This window comes from Sapajus apella, unplaced genomic scaffold (assembly GCF_009761245.1).
Source record: "Sapajus apella isolate SASKATOON/1434 unplaced genomic scaffold, GSC_monkey_1.0 scaffold47, whole genome shotgun sequence".
Lineage (NCBI taxonomy): Eukaryota > Metazoa > Chordata > Mammalia > Primates > Cebidae > Sapajus > Sapajus apella.
The window spans coordinates 2028301-2048688 of record NW_022436987.1 but is presented as its reverse complement, the minus strand read 5'-3'; positions in this window follow the sequence as shown (position 1 = coordinate 2048688).

Below are 20388 nucleotides of genomic sequence, written 5' to 3'. Positions count from 1 at the left end.
GGCTCTATTCTGCCTAGATGAATAATTTGGCATGTTATTCTAAGTGTCACTGGGGAACTGGCTTTAGGCAGAAGATAACACTGGGAGTGGCAGATTAGAACAACTAAAAGTACAAAACCAAGAGCTCCCAAATTGGAATCCTAATTATGTTGGATAATAATCTTTTTTAGTGATTATTTCCATTTGGGTGTGAATTTTCTGTTACTTGCTACTAAAGGTATTCTGATAATTTGTGTACCATTGAACCTTTACGCTAGTGCTTCTCATAAATTGTGACTGTGGCCCACAGACCAAAAAGCATTTTATATCAGATTATTCATAAACATAAATGATTGAAATAAAATCTTCATAAAATGTTATTTACCTTTACAAATATGATCTACACTCGTATTTTCTACTTGTTCACCTTTTATATGCTGGCCCCAATTCACTAAATTGATTTTACAACCCACTAACAATCTACTCTTTGAAAAACACTTTTCATAGTCAGTATTCCAATGACTAACCATTGCCTTCACTGGATAAAATCCAGACATTTAATGACACAAAGGTCATCTATGACCTGGTCCCAGCTACTTCTCAGCCTCCTCTTCTACCATTATTTGCAGCCACCCTTCATGAGAAACTGCTTGTTATTCTCTGACTATATCACTACTTGGCATATGATGTTCCCTCTAGAATGCTTGCCCTCTTTAAAGTCCACTCCTACTTGTCATTCAAATATTTGCTCAGAAGTCACTTTAGAGGCCCCAAACTCTGCATCACTCTCCAAATGGGCTCAGGCCTCTCCTGTGGACCATTATTTATAATCCTGTGGGCATATACCTGCCAATCATATATACTACTGTTGCTTGTCTACTTAACTGATCCCTTCATTCAGCCAAACTGCTGAATCCAGAAAGTGGGACTCATTCTTGATAACTCTACCATAAGGCCTGATACAAAATAGATGCTCAATATATGTTCATTAAATAAGGAGGAGTAAGCTACATCTGTGCCATATTCAACTCTCTGGCTGAGCTTTACAAAACAATAAACATGGTACCATATGCAGAGACACGGTTAAGCTATGCTACCGAGTATGCCAAGCAAAAGAAATGGTCTCCTTCTTCTTCCAGGAGGTAAATGCTAATAATGATTGTCAAGAATGTGAGCATATTTCTAGTTCATTTCCCACACATTTTATATTCCAATTTTCTGGAATATTTCTTACCAACCTACAGGCAGAAAACACCTATGCATCTTACAAGACCAAACGCTGAGAGGTTGCCTTTTTTGTAGTGTTGACAGAATTCCCCCAGCAAAGCTCAGCACTATTCCAATGATCCTTTTCTTTTTTAATTAACACATCCATCACCACCTGTGCTGTACATTTGATCCCCAGAACTTGTTCATCTTATAACTGAAAGCATGGACCTTTTGATCAACATCTCTATTTCCCTCATACCTCATTCCCCTGGCAATGACTGTTCTCTGTTTCTATGAGCTCAATGTTTTTAAATTTCAAATATAAATGAGATCATACAGTATTTCTCTTTCTGTGTCTAACTTACTCACTTAGCATAATGTATAAGTGAGTAAGTTACCCATGTTGTCATAAATGGCAGGATTTCCTTTTAATGGCTGAATAAAATTCCATTGTATATAAATATACCACGTTCTCTTTATTTATGTGTCGACAAACACTTAGATTGTTTCTATATCTTGACTATTGTGAATAAGGCTGCAGTGAACATGGGAATGCAGATATCTCTCTTCAGGATCCTGATTTTGTTTCTTTTGGGTATATACCCAGAAGAGGGTTTGCTGGATCATAGGGTAGTTCTATTTTTAATTTTTTGAAGAAACTTCATACTGTTTCCCATAGTAGCTGTACCAATTTACATCCCCACCAAGAGTATACAAGTGTTCCCCTTTCTCCACATCCTCGCCAACACGTGCCATCTCTTATCTTTCTTATAATAGTCATGTTAACAAGTGTGGGATGATATCTCATTGTGGTTTTGATTTACATTTCTCTGATGATTAGTGGTGTTGAACACTTTTTCATGTACTGCTTCTTGAGAAAAATGTCTGTTCAGATCCTTTGCCCATTTTCAAATCAGATTTTTTGTGTTTTCTTGCTATTGAGTTGTGTGAGTTCCTTATATATTTATATATACGGATATATATATAACCCCTTATCAGATATGGTTTGCAAATATTTTCTCCCATTCTGTAGGTTGCCTTTTCATTTTGTTAATTGTTTCCTTTGATGTACAGAGCCTGTTAGTTTGATGTGATCTAACTTGCTTATTTTTATTTTGTTTGCCTATGCTCTTTGTGTCGTATCTGAAAAATCATTGCTAAGGCCAATGTCAAGAAGCTTTTTCCCCTATGTTTTCTTCTAAGAGTTTTGCAGTTTCACATCTTATATTTAAGTCTTGAATCCATTCCAAATTCATTTTTATATAAGACAAGGTTCCAAATTTATTATTTTGCATATGTCTACCCAGTTTTCCCAACACTATTTATTGAAGGGACTTTTTGTTCCCCATTGTGTATTCTTGGTGCCTCATCAAAGATTAGTTGACCAGCTGAGCATGGTAGCTCACACCTGTAATCCCAGCACCTTGAGAGGCAGGAGCAGGAGGATCACTTGAGCTCAAGAGTTTGAAACCAGCCTGGGCAACATCTGGAAACTTCATGTCTACAAAAAAAATGTTTTAATCTAGCTGGATGAGGTGGAGTGTGCCTGTAGTCCCAGCTCCCCAGGAAGCTGAGATGGGAAGATCACTTGAGCCCAGGAAGTCAGGGCTGCAGTTAGCCAAGACTGCACCTCTGCATTCCAATATAGGTGACACAACGAAACCCTATTAAAAAAAAAAATTCAGTTGACCATATGACTATATATGCGTGAGTTTATTTCTGAGCTCTCTATCCTGTTTTATTGGACTGTGTGTCTATTTTTAGGCTGTACTTGTAAAACAGTATGATACATAATGTTTTGATTACTGTACCTTTGTAATGTAGTTTGAAATCAGCAAAGATGCCTCCAGCTTTGTTCTTTATCAACATTATTTAGTCTGTTTGGGGTCTTTTGCAGTTCTATAATAATTTTAGTATTTTTTTCTACTTCTGTGAAAAATGCCATTGGAATTTTCATAGGGAGATACATTGAATGTGTAGATCATGTTGGGTAACATGGGCATTTTATTATTATTAATTCTTCCAATATATAAACATGGGATGTATTTCCAGTTATTTGCTCTTTTTCATCTTCTTTCATTGGCATCTCATAGTTTTCAGTGTATAGATCTTTTGTGTGTGCATACAGATTTTTCACCTCCTTGGTTAAATTTATTCTCAAATTTTTATTCTGTTTGATGCCATTATAAACAGGATTGTTTTATTTATTTCCTTTTCCAGTGTCCAGTTTCACATTATATATTCTTTGTTACAACAACGGTATAATTATATTGTTCAGCATTCATTACTAAATAGTGAACTACTTAAGGGCACAAACACATCTAATTCCCTTTTCCTACCACCCTGTAAAGAACATGAGACAAAATAGGCATCTATAAATGTCTGTTGAATGAATCCATGTTTTGTACTGAATTCTTCTGCTTAGCTGTCTTTTGGACTCATTGATTCCTCCCTTCTCCTGTTTCTTCCTTCTTCATCTAAAAAAGAACTTCCTGCAAAGCTGATTCCCTGTTGTTCATGCCTAGGTAAGGTTTGTACTCTTAAGGCTTTCCTCTCTGCGCTCTTAAATGCATGGGCATAGTGTAGCTCTCCTCTAGTTCTGGAATATAAATTTGGTAGTTACTGGTGTTTCAGTTTTTGTTTGTTTGTTTGTTTGAGATGGAGTTTCACTCTTGTTGCTCAGGTTGGAGTGCAATGGCACAGCTCACTGCAACCTCAGCTTCCAAGGTTCAAGTGATTCTCCTGCCTCAGCCTCCCAAGTAGGTGGAATTACAGGTACCTGCCACCAGGCCTGGCTAATTTTTGTATTTTTTAGTAGAGATGGGGTTTCACCATGTCAGCCAGGCTGGTCTCGAACTCCTGACCTCAGGTGATCCGCCTGCCTTGGCCTCCCCCACTGCTGGGATTATAGGCATGAGCCACCAAGCCCAGCCTTAAATTTGGTAGTTAAATCTGAGATATCTTAATAATAGAAATGGTTTGTGTGCTTACATTTTCAGGAAAGGACCTTAAACTTTTCTGACATTTTTGCATTCTGTTCCACAACATATCTGTTTAATAGAAAAATAATGTTTTTAATTCTCACAAGTTAAATCCTGTACATTACACAAACACACACACACCCACAATTTTCTATCAGATGTATTGGGAAGACAAGCCTTGTTTACACTGTGGCTTCATATATGCCTTGGTACACTACTGTATAGTACAGTATGGGAAGCACAGCATTAAAGGAATTTTACTGCTATTCACTTGAAAACACAAAAGGAGATGAAAACACAAAGGCTGTACCTAGGGATGTCACTGAAGACTTTATGACATTGTCCTGGCTTAATTTCTAACTACTTTTCCTTAAAATGGTTTCAGAACCTTTCCTACAATTATCTTCTCCTTTTATCCCAGACGGAATAAAAAAAAGAAAGAAAGAAAATAGTTCAGTTTCATATGTGCTGCATTTGAGATGCCTGGGAGCATCTGGAGCTTGAAAAAGAGGTTTCTGCTGGAAGAACAGATTTGGGAGTTGTCAGCAATTAAAGCTAAATAAATGGATAGAGTGAGTCAGAGTATATATGTAGAGCAAGAGAAGGCTGAGGTCAGACATTAGGGAACAGACAGGATAGAGAACTTTTGAAGGAGATTGAGAAGTTTTTAAGAGAGGAAAGGGAGCCTGCAAAAATGCATCACAGTGCCTAGCACAGTATCTTCTTTGTCATAGGAGGCATTCAATAATTAATCAGTTAACTTAGCAAGCATATTTTTTCTCCCTCCAAAGCACTGTTTGAAATATAGGGATGTCCCCTCAAAGGCCCAAAAGATTAGTTAGAGAGACAGATCAAAAGTAAGTACAGCATAGTAAAACAGGTACTATGAACATGGTTGCATCTGAGGCCTACCGGAGTACCAAGAAAGGAGGCAGTCCATGCAGAATTTCTCAGAAGAAACAATGCTAGGGCTGAATCTTGAAGAATGACTAGGAATTCATCAAGCTTCAGGGAAAGAAGCCAGTTTGGAGGGCATTCCATGCAGCAAGATCTGCAGGTATTAATGCTTTAAATTATGAAATGGTATAAAGTGGTTGAAAATTCCAAGTAATTTGGAATTTAGAATTTGAGGAAAAAGTGAAGGAAGCGAAGAAGGAAAGCCAGGCAAGACCAGGTTACAAAGGGCCCTGAAACCTGATTTACTCTTGATAAAGTGTTTGGATTTTATCCTGAAAACTAAGGGATGCCACTAGTATTTTTAAATGGAGAAAAGAGGGATATGATTTACATTTCAGAAAGATCATTCTTGCATCAGACTGTAAGATGGGTCAGAGGGACAAGACTGGAAGCTCGTAAACCAACCAGGAAGCTAGTTAAGGAATCTAAGGAAAATTGGAAACTTTTTTCTAAGGAAAAAGCAGGGAAGACCTAGAGAAGCTAACAGATCAAACAGCAATAGAAAAGGTAGTATAGACTAGACACATTGTATGTGATTACATGAGGTGGAGGAGAAATTAAGAGTTGAGGATAATACCAGGTTTCTGTCTGGGTAGTTGAGTAGAGAAATTCTATTCACATATTCACAGAGAATGAGAATAAATAAGAGGGGAAGTGGATCAGAGATTACAGTGATGAACATGGTTGTAAATATACTGATGTTAAGAAACTGTCTTGTTAACAGTTGTTCTGGAGCTCAGAGGGTAGATGTAAGCTAGCAATTTAAACTTGAGAGTCACACACACATACATGGGAAATGAGGCAATTGGTTTAGATGAAATTTCTCAGACAGGAAATATGGTGTAAGAGAAAAAAGAGTCCTAGCATATAGCCAATATACAAAGGCCAGAGGGAGAGAGAGAGAGACAGACAGAGAAAGAGAGGAACCCTCTTAGGAGGCTGAAAAGGAGCACTACAACTATAACACTGGTGTCTCAAAATCCAGGGGAAGAGAGTGTTGAAAATGTCAATTTGAGTCTATCTCCCTCAGCAGATTGTGAGTTCTTGGGTGGCAGACAATAGTTAATTTTCTATTCTCAGAACCTAATGTTGGCCAGGCTCCAGAGTAGTGGTTTCATGAATATCTTTGGCCATTGGACTTCAAAATTAGGACATTTACTGTTGACCTCTGATAGAGTTGTCTCTTGAGAGGGACAAAAGCAGAAAATATAAAGACAGCTCACGAAGTTTGGTGACCATGAAAAGGGAAGACGAGGCAGAGACACATCAGCAACTTGAAAGGGAGGCACATTTAAAAAGTCAATTTTGGGGATTTTCTTTTGCAAGGTCATTTAGTTGTACAGATAGACACTTAAAGGGTATTTGTAAATTGAGGGACAAATTCAAAATCTTTGGTTGAGAGCAAGAAGGAAGGGAGCTTTCTTCTCATTCCTTATTGGTGCTTTCATAGCTCCTCCATTTTTTTGCAAAGCCCCTTACCTTTTGGGACTCAGGACATTGATTACACCACTTCCTCTTAATGGTCTTGGCCTTAGCTGCTAAGGGATAAGGATTCTAGGGCATCTGTTAGCCCAGTCGGCAGGAAGTCAATTGGCAAGCTTGCAGTTTAAGCATGTCTACCTTTCAGAAGAAAGCATGCCACAGCTAATCAAAAAAAATCATTAAACTCAGTCAATCAGAGACCTAACAGGATGGGCTGGAGCAGATTGAGAGAATATCAGGAATTCAAAATCTGACTGAGCAGTCAATACAGAGCTGGCAGAGATAGAAGTAAATATAGGAAGGTAAAGACCTTTCCAGAGAAGTTTTGCAAACACTCGAGAACAAGATTCCCTTCCCCGTCCCACCTTTTTCATGACAGGATGGTTCATTAATGCTGGGCTAATGGAGTTTGGGGTTGGGAGACGACAGCTCCTAATTACAGATTCAGTGAAGTCTTAGTCCCAGAGTCTTGCTCACCATCCTAAGACCTGCTGTCATTCCATCCATGTGCTTGCCTCCCTAATTGCTCCACCCAAGTCTCTGGCCCCGCTGTTGTATATTGTCTTCACCTCCAGTAACCCATCCAACCAGCCCACTCTGTTTACCAGGCCTCTGGCCCTTTCATGACAAGATCTGCTTTACCCCTGAAATTTTACCCTCCAGAATCTCACTCTGTAAACCCAGCTTCTTGTTTCTGGCTCCCTCATCCCCTTACACACAGACATTAAACCTCATGCCTCTTGAAACTCCAGTCCTTTGGACTCTCTCTTTTATCTTTTTGTGTACCAAGCCTTTCTTCTTTCTCATCCCAGCCTGGATGTCATAAGCCAACACCACCATTCTCATGCCATCCCCTGTTGAACCCTTTGACTTTTCCTCCCACCTACCTACTAATCACCAGATTTCTCTACTCCTGTGCCCTCATCACTGAGCACTCCTAGGAACAAGAAGCATCAACAACCAATGGAATTGGCACCAACAGAGCCTGGGTCCTGAACACAACTCAGCAAGCTTGGGTTGCCCAATTCCATCACCTCATTGACTCCTGCAAACTTTCTCTACTTTTTTTTTTTTGAGACAAATTCTCACTCTGTCGCCCAGGCTGGAGTGCAGTGGCACAATGTCGGCTCACTGCAATCTCCACCTCCCAAATTCAAGCAATTCTCCTACCCCAGCCTCCTGAGTAGCTGGGATTACAGGTGTCCACCAGCATACCTGGCTTTTTTTTTTTTTTTTTTTTTTTTTTTTTTTGTATTTTTAGTAGAGACGGGGTTTTGCCACGTTGACAAGGCTGGTCTTGAACTTCTGGCTGCAGATGATCCTCCCGCCTCGACCTCCCAAAGTGCTGGAATTACAGGTGTGAGCACCCCGCCCAGCCTTTCTCCACTTTCCTTAAACCCTCTATTTCACTCTCACCTCTCTCAGCACTTAACCTCACTGTCTATTTTGGGGAAAAAAAAAAAAAAAAGAGTCTGTAGGCAAAGTTCTTTCAGTTCCCTGTCTTCCATGATCCTTATCTGTGCCCACAAACTAGTCACTTATTTGAAAGACAATTCACCCAATGACCAAGCTACCCAGAGTCCAATTGACCAAATTTTCCAAATTTATCAACTTTGAAAAATTTGCTTTTGGACACCAAAATCTATTTTGGCGAAATTATCAATTCAAAAATTTGTTTACATCAGCAATTTATAAAGTTTATGACAACTGTGTTGCATGGAAAAGTTTAATAGTGTTATGGATTCTGTTCTTTAAGGTTTGCAATTGATTTCAGTTGGACTTAGTTTTAGTTTTACTAGTTTCTTCATTAGACTCATTGCACAGTGGATTTCAGTCAAACTCCACTAGAATGTCTGTGGTTTTTCTGTGTGATACACATTTCAGGCACTTATAATTCAAATGCCTAAAACGAATAGATAATGCTCATTTGATCAAGATGATAAAAGTCTCTGAATTTAAAACATTAAAATGAGCACTTTTCAACTCACTCTATGAGGCAAGTTAATTACCCTCATACTAAAACCAGACAAAGATGTAACAAGAAAACAAAAATACAGATCAATATCTCATGTGAATATGCAAAATTCCTCAACAAAATACCAGTCAACTGAATCTAACAGCATATAAAAAGAGTTACCATCATGTCAAGTGGAGTTTATCCCAAAAATAGAACATTGGTTTTCCATCCTAAAATCAATTAATATAATACATCATATCATATAAAGAGAATAAGAAATGAAAACACATAATCATCTCAGTATACATAGAAAAAGTATTTGACAATCTTGGACACCTTTTCATCATAAAACACCCAGTAAACTAGGGAAAAAGATAATTTTCTCAACCTAATAAAAGGCATGTATGAAAAACCTGTACCTAACATTAGACTTAACATTAAAAGATTGGATGATTTCCCTCTAAAATCAAGGAGGTCCTTTCTTGCTTCAACATTGTACTAAAGGTTCCACAAGAGCAACTGGACAAGAAAAATAAATAAAATATTTTCATATTGGAAAGGAAGAAGTAAAACTATCTAATGGTAGGTGACAAGGTCTTGTATATAAAAAAATCCCAAGGAATTCACACACACACACACACACACACACACAGGAACCCTATGAAAACTAATAAATATGTTCAGCAAAGCTACAGGATATAAGATGAGAATACAAAAATCAATTATATACACAAATCAATTATATTTCTGCATTGTAACAAAAAACAACTCAAAAAGGAAACTAACAATTCTATTTACAATAGCATCAAACAGAATAAAATGCTTAGGAATAAACAAAAGAAGGACAAGTCTTATACAGTGAAAACTACAAAACATTATTGAGAGAAATGTTAAAATACTAAATAAATGGATATTACATGTTCAGGAATTAGAAAATATCACATTATTAAGATGTCAAACTAATTTATACACTCAACACAATGCCTATCAAAACCATAGCTATCTTTTTGTAGAAATTGCTAAACCAATCCTTAAATTCATATGGAAATTCAAGGGACTCAGAATAGTCAAAATAATCTTGAAAAAGAACAAAGTTGGAGGATTCACATTTCCAGATTTTAAAACTTACTACAACATAATAATCAAGACTGTGTGGTACTGGCATCTATAGACATATAGATCAGTGGAATAGAATTGAGAGTTCAGAAGTAAACCATTACATTTATGTTCAATTCATTTCTGACAAAAATAAGAAAATTAAATAAAAGAGAAGTCTTTTCAACAAATGATGCTTGGACAACTAGATATCCACATGCAAAAGAATAAAATTGGACTGCTACCTCACAACATATACAAAAACTAACTAAAATGGATCATTGACCTAAATGTAGGAGTTGAAGCTATTAAAACTCTTAGAAGAAAACACAGCGGTAAATCTTCTTGACCTTCGACAATGATTTCTTAGATATGACACCCAAATCACAAGCAACAAAAGGAAAATCAGATAAATTTAGCTTCATTAAAATTAAAAATGTTTATGCTTCAAAGCATACTATCAAGGAAATGAAAAGTCACAAAATGGGAGAAAATATATGCAAATCACATATCTGATAAGGAACTTGTATCTAGGGATAGAATTCTTGTATCTAAATAGTCCTTACAGCCGGGTGCAGTGGCTCACACCTGTAATCCTAGCACTCTGGGAGACTGAGACAGGTGGATCCCTTGAGATCAGGAGTTCAAAACCATTCTGACCAACATAGTGAAACTCTGTCTCTACTAAAAATACAAAAAATTAGCCGGGCGTGGTGGCGGGTGCCTGTAATCCCAGCTACTTGGAAGTCTGAGGCAAGAGAATTCCTTGAACCCGGAAGGTGGAGGTTGCAGTGAGCTAAAATTGCACCACTGCACTCCAACCTTGGCAACAGAGTGAGACTCCATCTCATTAAAAAAAAAAAATCCTTACAACAACTCAACAAGAAAAAAAATGTAATGGGCAAAGGATTTAAATAGAGATTTTTTTTTCCAAAGAATATATACAGTCAGTTTTGGTTTAACAAGAACTCGAAGTCCCATGAGGTTCTCACTGGAGACTAGAGAAAATTTCCTCATGTGTCCAGCAGGGGGACAGAAAAAGTAACAAAGCTGAAATATACCCAGAGCTCTCTGTTCTTAACAAGGCCTACACTCAAAGAAAACTATTTTACCACAGCCTAACCAACTTAAGTTTTACCAAAGCCTAACCAACATGGAGGAAGGGAAATGCTCAACCTCAGCCCCCTTCAGCCTTCCTGTCTCTCTACAGTGGAGTGAGGAAGCTGAGAAGCAGCTACCTTGTCAAGGTCATAGCCCAAGGGCATAGGCTCATTAAAAGACTGAGACATAGTTATAAGACTATATAATGCTTCCCTCCTCAACCCCAACCTTCTCACGGCATCAGTAGGCTCCTGAATAATAACAAGGGTTACAGCTAAAAGAACTGCAAGTCTCAGATCCTATTTAAGAAGGAGTCTCTAGGAAAACCCAAAGGAAAAAGGGAAGACAAAAATAAGGACACTAGGTATTAGCTTCTGACACAATCGCTACAGCAAGTGGTAAACACAGCCTGGCTCCTAGCCAGATAAACATAAAACCTCACATTAAAGGCCTATCTGCCTCAGTTCCTTTTACCTGATACATCATATCCAGTTTCAACAATAACAAAAAAAATTACCAGATAGGCTAAAAGGCAAACAAACAAACAAAAAACAATCTGAAAATACAAAGCAAGCAACAGAACCGGAATCATAGGGCATAGATTTTGGAATTATCAGACTGGAAATGTAAAATAAATATGATTATATGCTAAGGCCTCTAATGGGAAAACTGAATAACATACAAGATGGATAATGTAAGCAGAGCAAAAAAAACTCTAAGAGACGATCAAAAGGAAATGTTAGAAATTTAAAACAGTGTAATAGAAATAAATAATGTATTTGATGGACTCATCACTAGACTGGAGATGGCCGAGGGAAAAATCAGTGAGCTCAAAGATATATCAATAGAAACTTTCCAAACTGAAAAGCAAAGAGAAAAAAAGGAATGAAAAAAAAGTGAATCAGAATATCTAAGAACTGTGGGACAATAACAAAAGGTATAACATACATGTAATGGGAATACCAGAGAAGAGAGAAAGAGAAAGAAAGAGAGAGAGGAGGGGAGGGGAAGGGAGGGGAGAAAAGAGGAGAGAAGAAGAGTAAAAGGAGGGGAGAGGAGAGGACAGGAGAGGGTAGGAGAGGAAGAAGGGAAGGGAAGGAAGGAAGGAGAAAAGAAAAAAAAAGGGAAAAAAGAGAAAGCAAGCAAGCAAGAAAATAAATATTTGAAGTAATAATGGCTGAGAATTTTCTAGAATTACTGACAGACAGCAAGCCACAGACCCAGGAAGCCCAGAGAACACCAAGCATGATAAACGCTGAAAACAAAATCTATGCTTGGGCATATAATAGTGAAACTTACAAAGACAAAGAGAAAATCTTGAAAGAAACCACAGAAGAAGATATATATATATATATGATCAATAAACATGTAAAAACATGCTCCACTGGGCATAGTGGCTCACGTCTGTAATCCCAGCACATTGGGAGCCCAAGCTGGGTGGATAACTTGAGGTCAGGAGTTTGAGACCAGCCTGGCCAACATAGTGAAACCCTGTCTCTACTAAAAACACAAAAAATTTAGCTGGGCATAGTGGTGCATGCCTGTAATCCAAGCTACTCAGGAGGCTGAGGTGGGAGGACTGCTTGAACCTGAGAGGCAAAGGTTGCAATGAGCCGAGATTGCACCACTGCACTCCAGCCTGAGTGACAGAGTGAGATTGTATCTCAACAACAACAAAAAAAGATGCTCAACATCATTAGTTATTAGAGAAATGGGAATCAAAACCATAACAACATATCACTTTATATCCAGCTGGATAATAGCAGAATGATGAACAGTAAATGAGGGTTCCAGCTTCTCCATATCCTTGCCAACAAGTGTTTGACACTTGTTGTTTGACCAGTAAATGAACCTTCATTTACTGGCGGTGGAAGTGTAAAATAGTGCAGCTGCTTTAGCAAGTTTGGCAAATTTTCTCAAATATTTCCTTAAAATGTTAAACATAGAACTGTAATATATACCATACCAACAATTCCACTCCTAGGTATCTACCCAAGAAGAGAAAAGATGTGTCCACACAAAAATATATATACAAGTGTTCATAGCAGCATTACTTATAATAGCCCCAAAGTGGGAACAACATAAATGTCCATCAACTGATGAAAAGAAAAACAAAATGTGATATATACATACAAGGGAATATCTTCAGGCAAGAAATGAAGTACTGATACATGCAACAACATGGCTGAATACTGAAAACATGCTGAGTGAAAGAAGCCAGATGCAAAAGGCCACATGTTGTATGATTCAATTTATGTAAAATGTCCAGAATAGGCAAATTCATAGAGTCAGAAAGTAGATTATTGGTTGCCAGGAGCTGAGGGGTGGAGGATACGGAGTAACTGCTAATGGGTGTGGATTTCTTTTTGGGTGATAAAAATATTCTGAAATGTGATAGTGGTGATAATGCACAACTCCATGAATATACTAAAAATTACTGTGAATTGTACACTTTAAAAGGATACACTTTATGGTATATATAGTATATCTCAACAAAGCTATTAATTTAAAAAATAATAAAGCCAAAAGAAAAAACCTGACTACTTAGAAGTAATAACAACTACATAATCAACAACAAGGAGAAGCAGGGCTGCCCCTAATGTACCATTCCAATTCAAACAGCATTCGTATTGTGATATGAATGGAACTGGCAGAAATTGTCCAAATGTTTCTCAGATGTCACTATAGTAGGAGACCCATTTATCAATCGCCATCATATCTTACAAAAACTGTCTTAGACTAACTACTTTATAATATAATTTATATTATTAATTTTATTACTTACTGTAGTCACTATTATACTATTCACCAACCAATAAGTATGGAAATACAGTATGGCTATATTTCAGCCTACATCTACATATCTATTAAAACTATAAATGCACAAAAAATATTAAAGAAAAAGGAAAACTATTGGATTGAAAATATTTTGGAAGGGAGAATCACTCCCTCCCAGATTGTATATGAATTTTTTTACATTTGAGTCATTGTACAACACTTGCCGAGTAAAATACACAAGAAATTCCCATTCCCCAAAGTCACAGCTCCAAAATAAGGAAAAACTTAGAATACACTGAACTTTGGCCAGCCATGGCAAAATGATTTCAGTGAAACAGCTGCAGATAAATTAGAATTACAACTAAGCTAAACTAAACTCAAAAAAATTGTCAACTGATACTTCGTAGAAATCATTAAAAGTAGTTAAAATCAGCCCAACCATGAAAATTGTTGTAAACTTTACACATAATTAAAAGAAACAAAATTTTGGTAAACAGACAAAACTGGTAATTTCCAACAAATTGATCACTCTGTAAATTGAAATCCACAGGACTGGCTTTCCTGACTTCCCATCCCAGTGAATAGGATTCCTTCCTCTTCTCCATATTTAATCCCTCCACCTGTGTTCTAGATTCCATTTCCTTCTACTTTCTCTGGCTCTTGTTCTGTGCGAGAGCATGGGGAGTCTCCTTTTTCTTTCCTAGAGTCTCTACAGGGAGTTGAAGTCCTTCAGAGCCTGGAAAACATCTTCACTCTTGAAAGATCCCAATTCAAACAGTGCTGGACTCTGGCCATTTTTTTTTTTTTTTTTTAATACTCCTGCTCACTTCTTCCAGGGCTGGGCTGTACCAAGGAGTGCTAATGACTTGTGACTTATAAGTATTTTGAACTAAGGCTTGCAGCAGTCTGAAAGCAATTACTAACGCTACCCAGTTCCTCCAGCTCACTAGAAAAGAACAGAGGACTAACAGAACCACTAAAAACTGTCTCCCATCCTGTCACTCAGGATCATCATTCACAAGGTAGGTCTTTTGGGTCATCTCTCCTTTCTCATTTGTTCATCACCACACTGATGTACCCCTCCCTGCCCCTAGTTGACTGGCCCTCCACTGCTTCCCTGCCTTTTAGCCCTTCCCATCATGGACCCACCCCTCAATCTTTCCTGTTCTGAAACCTCCATTACATGGTGACAAACTCCCAAAATCTCAGCCCCTTCATATACCTCTGAGCCTCCACTTTCTGTGTAAGAGACCTGGCTTTGCTTAAGCACTCCCCTTCTGTACATACTTCCACATATCTTGGAAGGAAGAGGGATGAAGTCTCAATTCTCCAGGTTTCCCAAGGCCTAAATAGAGATAACTACTTCTCCATCCTCACCTCTCAACCTTTGAGATTATGCTGTCTTACACAAGCCTCTATTCTCCTCAGTGTTGTCATGAAATGACTTTTCCTCTTTTTCATCAAGGACTTAGGTGTGTCTATATCCTTTGTTCTCTTGCCAGTATCCTCAACTCCTTGGTCCCTTAGGCCTATAAGGCCACCAGCTATCACTCCCCTTAACAGCGTCTCCACTCCTTTAAAACTTCCCTCAAGATTTCTAACTGTGTTGGCTACCTTGTGCCCATTTTTCACAAAATCCCAACTCCAATCTAGAGAGAATGAGATCATCAGGTATGATGGCCTCAAATTCCTGCCCTGTCCACCTTCCTGCCTCACTACCACATACTTACACCCATGCACTTATCTGCACCCCACTCATCTTCCTTTTCCGTCTTGAAGGAGGAGGTACTTCTCTTCCTGGCAAAGACCAATCCCTCTTTGTTGTGATGGTTAATTCTTCAGTCCCTCCTCTCTCCTCCAAGACCTTGCTCCATTCTCTCCATGAGCTCCTTACCTGCAATGTTAAACATGCTTTTGTTGCCTTCTTCCAAACAGCTCTCTGTCAACCCTTTCCGCTCCCCACTCATCCTGCCAATACCCAACCCACACCACCCTCCCACCTAGGTTACTATCCTCTCTTTTATCCTGCATTCACTGAGTAGTGGTCCTTGATTCTGTTGTCCCACTAACATCCTTTCTTTATTCTGGAACAACCACTTCCTTCACGCCAGCCATTCACTTAACATATACTGACAGAACAGCACCTGTGTGCAGGCACAGCATGTACATGCTACAGTAGTAAACAAACCAGCTTTACAGCTTAGTGGAGTATATAGACATTTAACCAAATATTCACACACTAGAAAGAATGTAAACTTGCCACAGTGATAACTTCCACAGAGAAGTACCAGGCACTATGACAACCCATAATATTGGGATTTGACCTAGTTAGAGAGGTCAGGGAAGATGTCTGTGATGAAGTGGTGCTTCAGCTGAGAGCTGAAGGGTAAATGAAAGGTCAATTAACAGAGGAAGGGACCAAAGTATCCCCTAAACAAAAGGGCATGTGTATGCCAAAACATTTTTAATAATCAGTCTGAATGGGAGATGCCATCTTTTAAGTGACCTGGCCCCTGCTCTCGAGATTGATCTGGATGGGCACATAAGTCAGCCCAGGTCATCCAGACTCTTTCCCCAGGATTTCCGAATTTCTGCTTGTTGTTATGAGGCCTACTTTTAAAACTAAGTGAATACATAATACTGATTTGAAAACTAATTTTAAAAATAAGTAGGAAAGAGGAGAAGAGCCAAATCTGCATATGGAAGAATTCCAAATAACGTATATGATGTAATAATACATATTATATGTACCCCTTCTAGGAGATGGAGCTTACTCTCCTCCCTGAGTATGGGACTTAGTGACTCACTTCTAAAGAACATATATATGGTAAGGGGGGAAGTAGCCTTAGAGTGGAGAGATCTTAATGCAGTGACTACAGGGTTAACATTACCCATGAAAATTTGCGTTTATATCATGTACCCCTGATATAATATACAGAGAAGGCACTTCAGCTCTGTGGTAGTCTCTCACCCCAGTTTAATCACATGGAAAACAGCAGAGAAATCCAAATCGAGGGATACTCTACAAATTGCCTGGCCAGTACTCTTCAAAACTGTCAAGGTCAATAAAAAAAAAAAAAAAAGGAAAGATGGAGGAACTGTCACAGACCAGAGGAAACTAAACACGATGACTAAATGCAATGTATCCTGGATTGAACCCTGGGATAGAAAAAGGACATTAGTGGGAACACATTCCAGAACAAAGTCTGGAATTTAGTTAATAATGATGTTACTGGCTTGGTGCAGTGGCTCATGCCATAATCCCAGTATTGTGGAAGGCCAAGGTGGGAAGATCACTTGAGGCCAGGAGTTCAAGATCAGCCTTGGCAACATAGTAAGACCCCCTACACTCTATAAAAAAATTAAAAAAAAAAAAAAAACAAAAAAAACCTAGGCTGGGCACAGTGGCTCATACCTGTAATGCTAGCATTTGGGGAGGTCAAGGTGGGCAGATTGCTTGAGCTCAGGAGTTTCAGACCAGCCTGGCCAACATGGCAACACTCTGTCTCTACAAAAAGTACAAAAAATTAGCCAGGTGGTGGCATGTATCTGTAGTCTCTTTAATCAGTGGGCCGGGGGGCAGCGGTGGAAAGGAAGTAGGGGGTGCAGAGGTTAAAGTGGGAGAAATCACTTGAGCCCAGGAGGTTGAGGCTGTAGTAAGCCATGATGACGCCACTGCACTCTAGCCTGGGTGACACTCACTCCTTAATTACTGAGTGCTGACTAGCTTTCATTCTTACCACTCCACCTACCACATTGTCCCCAAGGTAACCAGCCTACCCCTTAGGCCCCAGCCAAATCCAACTGATCCTTTTCAGTCCTTACCTCACTGGTCTCTTCTGCGTCATTCAACCCTGATGACCAGTCCGCACTTCATGGCTTCTTCCTTGGTCATTCCCTGGGCTTTGATGGCACCACTTGTCTCCCTTTCTTTCTCCTCCCTGTCTGGCCATGCCTTCTCACTTTCCTTTGGGGGCTCCTCCTCCTCTCAGCCTTTACATGTTGGAGCTTCTTAGCATCAGTCCTAGACCTTCTCTTCTTCCTAATAGATGTGCTCTCCCTCAGCAATCTCCTTCACTCCCTTAGATTCACTTACCATCTGTCACACTTACTATACAAAGCAACCCAAATTGGGTTGTTGAGCACATTTCAGGTTAATGGGTCTTGCCCAAACCGTAATTTTTCCTTTTTCCCAGTGAGAAGATCGAAAAAGCTTTTCAACCAACCTAGAAATGTAAACCTTTAAGGAGGATGAAAAAAAAATAAAAAATAAAAAATAAAAGGATGAGGATGACACAATCAAAAGTGTACTTCAATGAGTTAATGGACTTCATTGTACATATATTTAAATTCATATGTCATATAAAATGTATGATTTATAAACATTATTAAACAATTTTATGCATAATATTAACAGGCATCCTCAAAAGCGGTGTCTTTCTCATCATTAGGATCACTTTTTCAGTCATCTTACATGTTTTTCCAGAACAGAAGTCCTTCTCTTCAGCCTAAACGAAGCGCTTGGGATAGGACACAGCACAGTTTGAATTCACAGATAATAGAGTCCTTGGAAACTTCATCCTAAGTCACAAGTTTCATTCGCATCACACTAGGGCAGTTGGTTTTTGGCATGCATCCTGCCTGTGTATATTCATAACTTCTAAACATCACTTAATGTATTGCTTTTTAAAAATTATATTTCTGTTAACTTTCTTACTGAAATACAACATCTACACAGAAAAGGGCACAAGCCATCATAAGTGTTCAGCTCAATGAACTGTCAAAGCGAAACATCCATATAACCACTCAGGTCAAGAAATAGAACATTTTTGGCATCCCAAAAACCTCTTCCAAGTACTACTGTATTGCTTTTTAAAGCAATCTTTAAAAAGCATATTTTGAGACATCCAACACATGCAGTTATGAGGTCATACTACCAGGAATAGTTACCAAAGCTGTGTTAACTTTCTTTGACTACAATACATCCAAAATAGCATTGTTGCGGACATGTCAGGTTAATGGGTCTCACCCACACAGTAAAAATAGTTAGCATTTATTGGGCACTTACTACAGAGTGCCAGGTATATAGTGCTTTACATATATTACATAATTTAATCCTTAGGCCCACTTTATAGATGAGAAAACTAAGGCAGAGACAAGTTAAGTAATTTCCCCAATGCCACACAGCTTGTAAATGGGAGAGTCTGGACCCCAAGCCAGGGAGTCTGGCTCCAGAGTCCACAAGCTTAGTCACCATACCATACTGCCCTATCCAGTGGTTTGTTGTTCAAAATAAAGTAAATGAGAGCAAACCCTGTAATATGAGAGACTTTGTAAGGACTCAAATATAAGGTTACTCCCTCCTTCCTGAGGGATGATTTTGGAAAAACAAAAAAGCAAAAACCTCACCCTATATTCAAGCTTATACGGTATTTGCAGATGACTCCCAAATATTTATGTCCATCTCAGACCGCTCCTCTAAGTTGCAGACCTACCTTCCCCACAGGCACTTCAAAGTCAGCAGCCCCAAGTGACATCATCATCTCCCCACACCAACCCCCTGCAGCCTCCTCCTGCTCCTTTTGTGGAGAACAGCCAGCCTCACCACCGTCCACCCCACTGCCCAAGCCAGAGCTGTGGATACGACCAAGGACCCCAGTCTCTCCCTCACTCCTCTTCCAAAATCACACTCCCATTTTCTTCAACTGAAACTTTGTTCTTTCTCCCCAGAAGTTCCTGATTTCTTTGTGCCATTTGTACACCTCTCAAGTCGAGAAAACCTGATTTTCTCACAGCCTACTCACAGTCCTAAGGAAGAAGGACAGGAATCGGAACTCTCCCAGTTCCTTTAAGATTGCTTGCTCTCCATCTTTGTCTGATTTCCCCTCTCCCCTTATTCTCTCCCAAGTTGGTTTCTCGAGTCCCTTCCCACCTCCCTGCCCAGCTTCCTCCTCACTTTATTTTTCTGTGGAGTATACTGTGAGTGGGACCACCATCCCCAGATGGTGGTCCAATATCTCCCGATCTTTACCCTCAAATGTGGGATACAGAGAAGGTGGGGGAAAGGGAACCTGGGGGTGAAGCAGAAAAAAGAGATAGAAATCATGGGATAACGAAAAGTGACTAACGGGAGAAGGCCGAGGTTACGCTGGAAGAAGGGGAAGCCATAGGGGGTAGGGAAAAGGGGGGTGAGAAAAGCGAAAGGAGAAGGCGTGCAGAAAAGGGGATGATGAAGTGAGGCGAAAGGGGATGGGGAGAAAGGTGGGGAGAAGAGACGGGGAGAAAGGGCTAGGAAGAAGGGGATCAGAGAAGAGGTGGGGAAGGAGATGGAGAGAATCTGATGTGAAGAGGCTGGAGAGAGATCGAGCAGAAGGGATGAGGAGAAAAGAAAGGGGAGAAGAGGTGGGGAGAAAAGGATGGAGAAGGGGAGAAGAAGGGGATGGGAGAAAGGGCGAGGGGAATGGAGATGACGGTCGGGAGAAAGAAGGGGCGAGAGGGAGACCAGGGCAGTGAGGGAGAAGAGGGGAATAGGAGATGGAAAGAAGATGGAAGAGGAGGAGGTGAGCAGCAGGGAGCGGAGCGGCAGGGAGGAGACCGGAGGGCGTAGAGAACCGAATGGGAGGAGAGGACGGGAGAAGTGACAGGGAGAAGGGAAGGGAACCGGGACGGGGGCGCGGCGCCGGGGCTGGATCCGGAGCCGGGGCCTGGGGCCGGGAAGTGGAGGGGCGGAGGGAGGCCGGGCGGGAGCCGGGGGGAGGGGGGACGGCGGCGCGGAGCGCGGGTGGGGGCGGGGGCGGGGGCTCCGCGGGCGGAGGGGCGGGGGCTCGGGTTACCGCGCGGAGGGCGGGG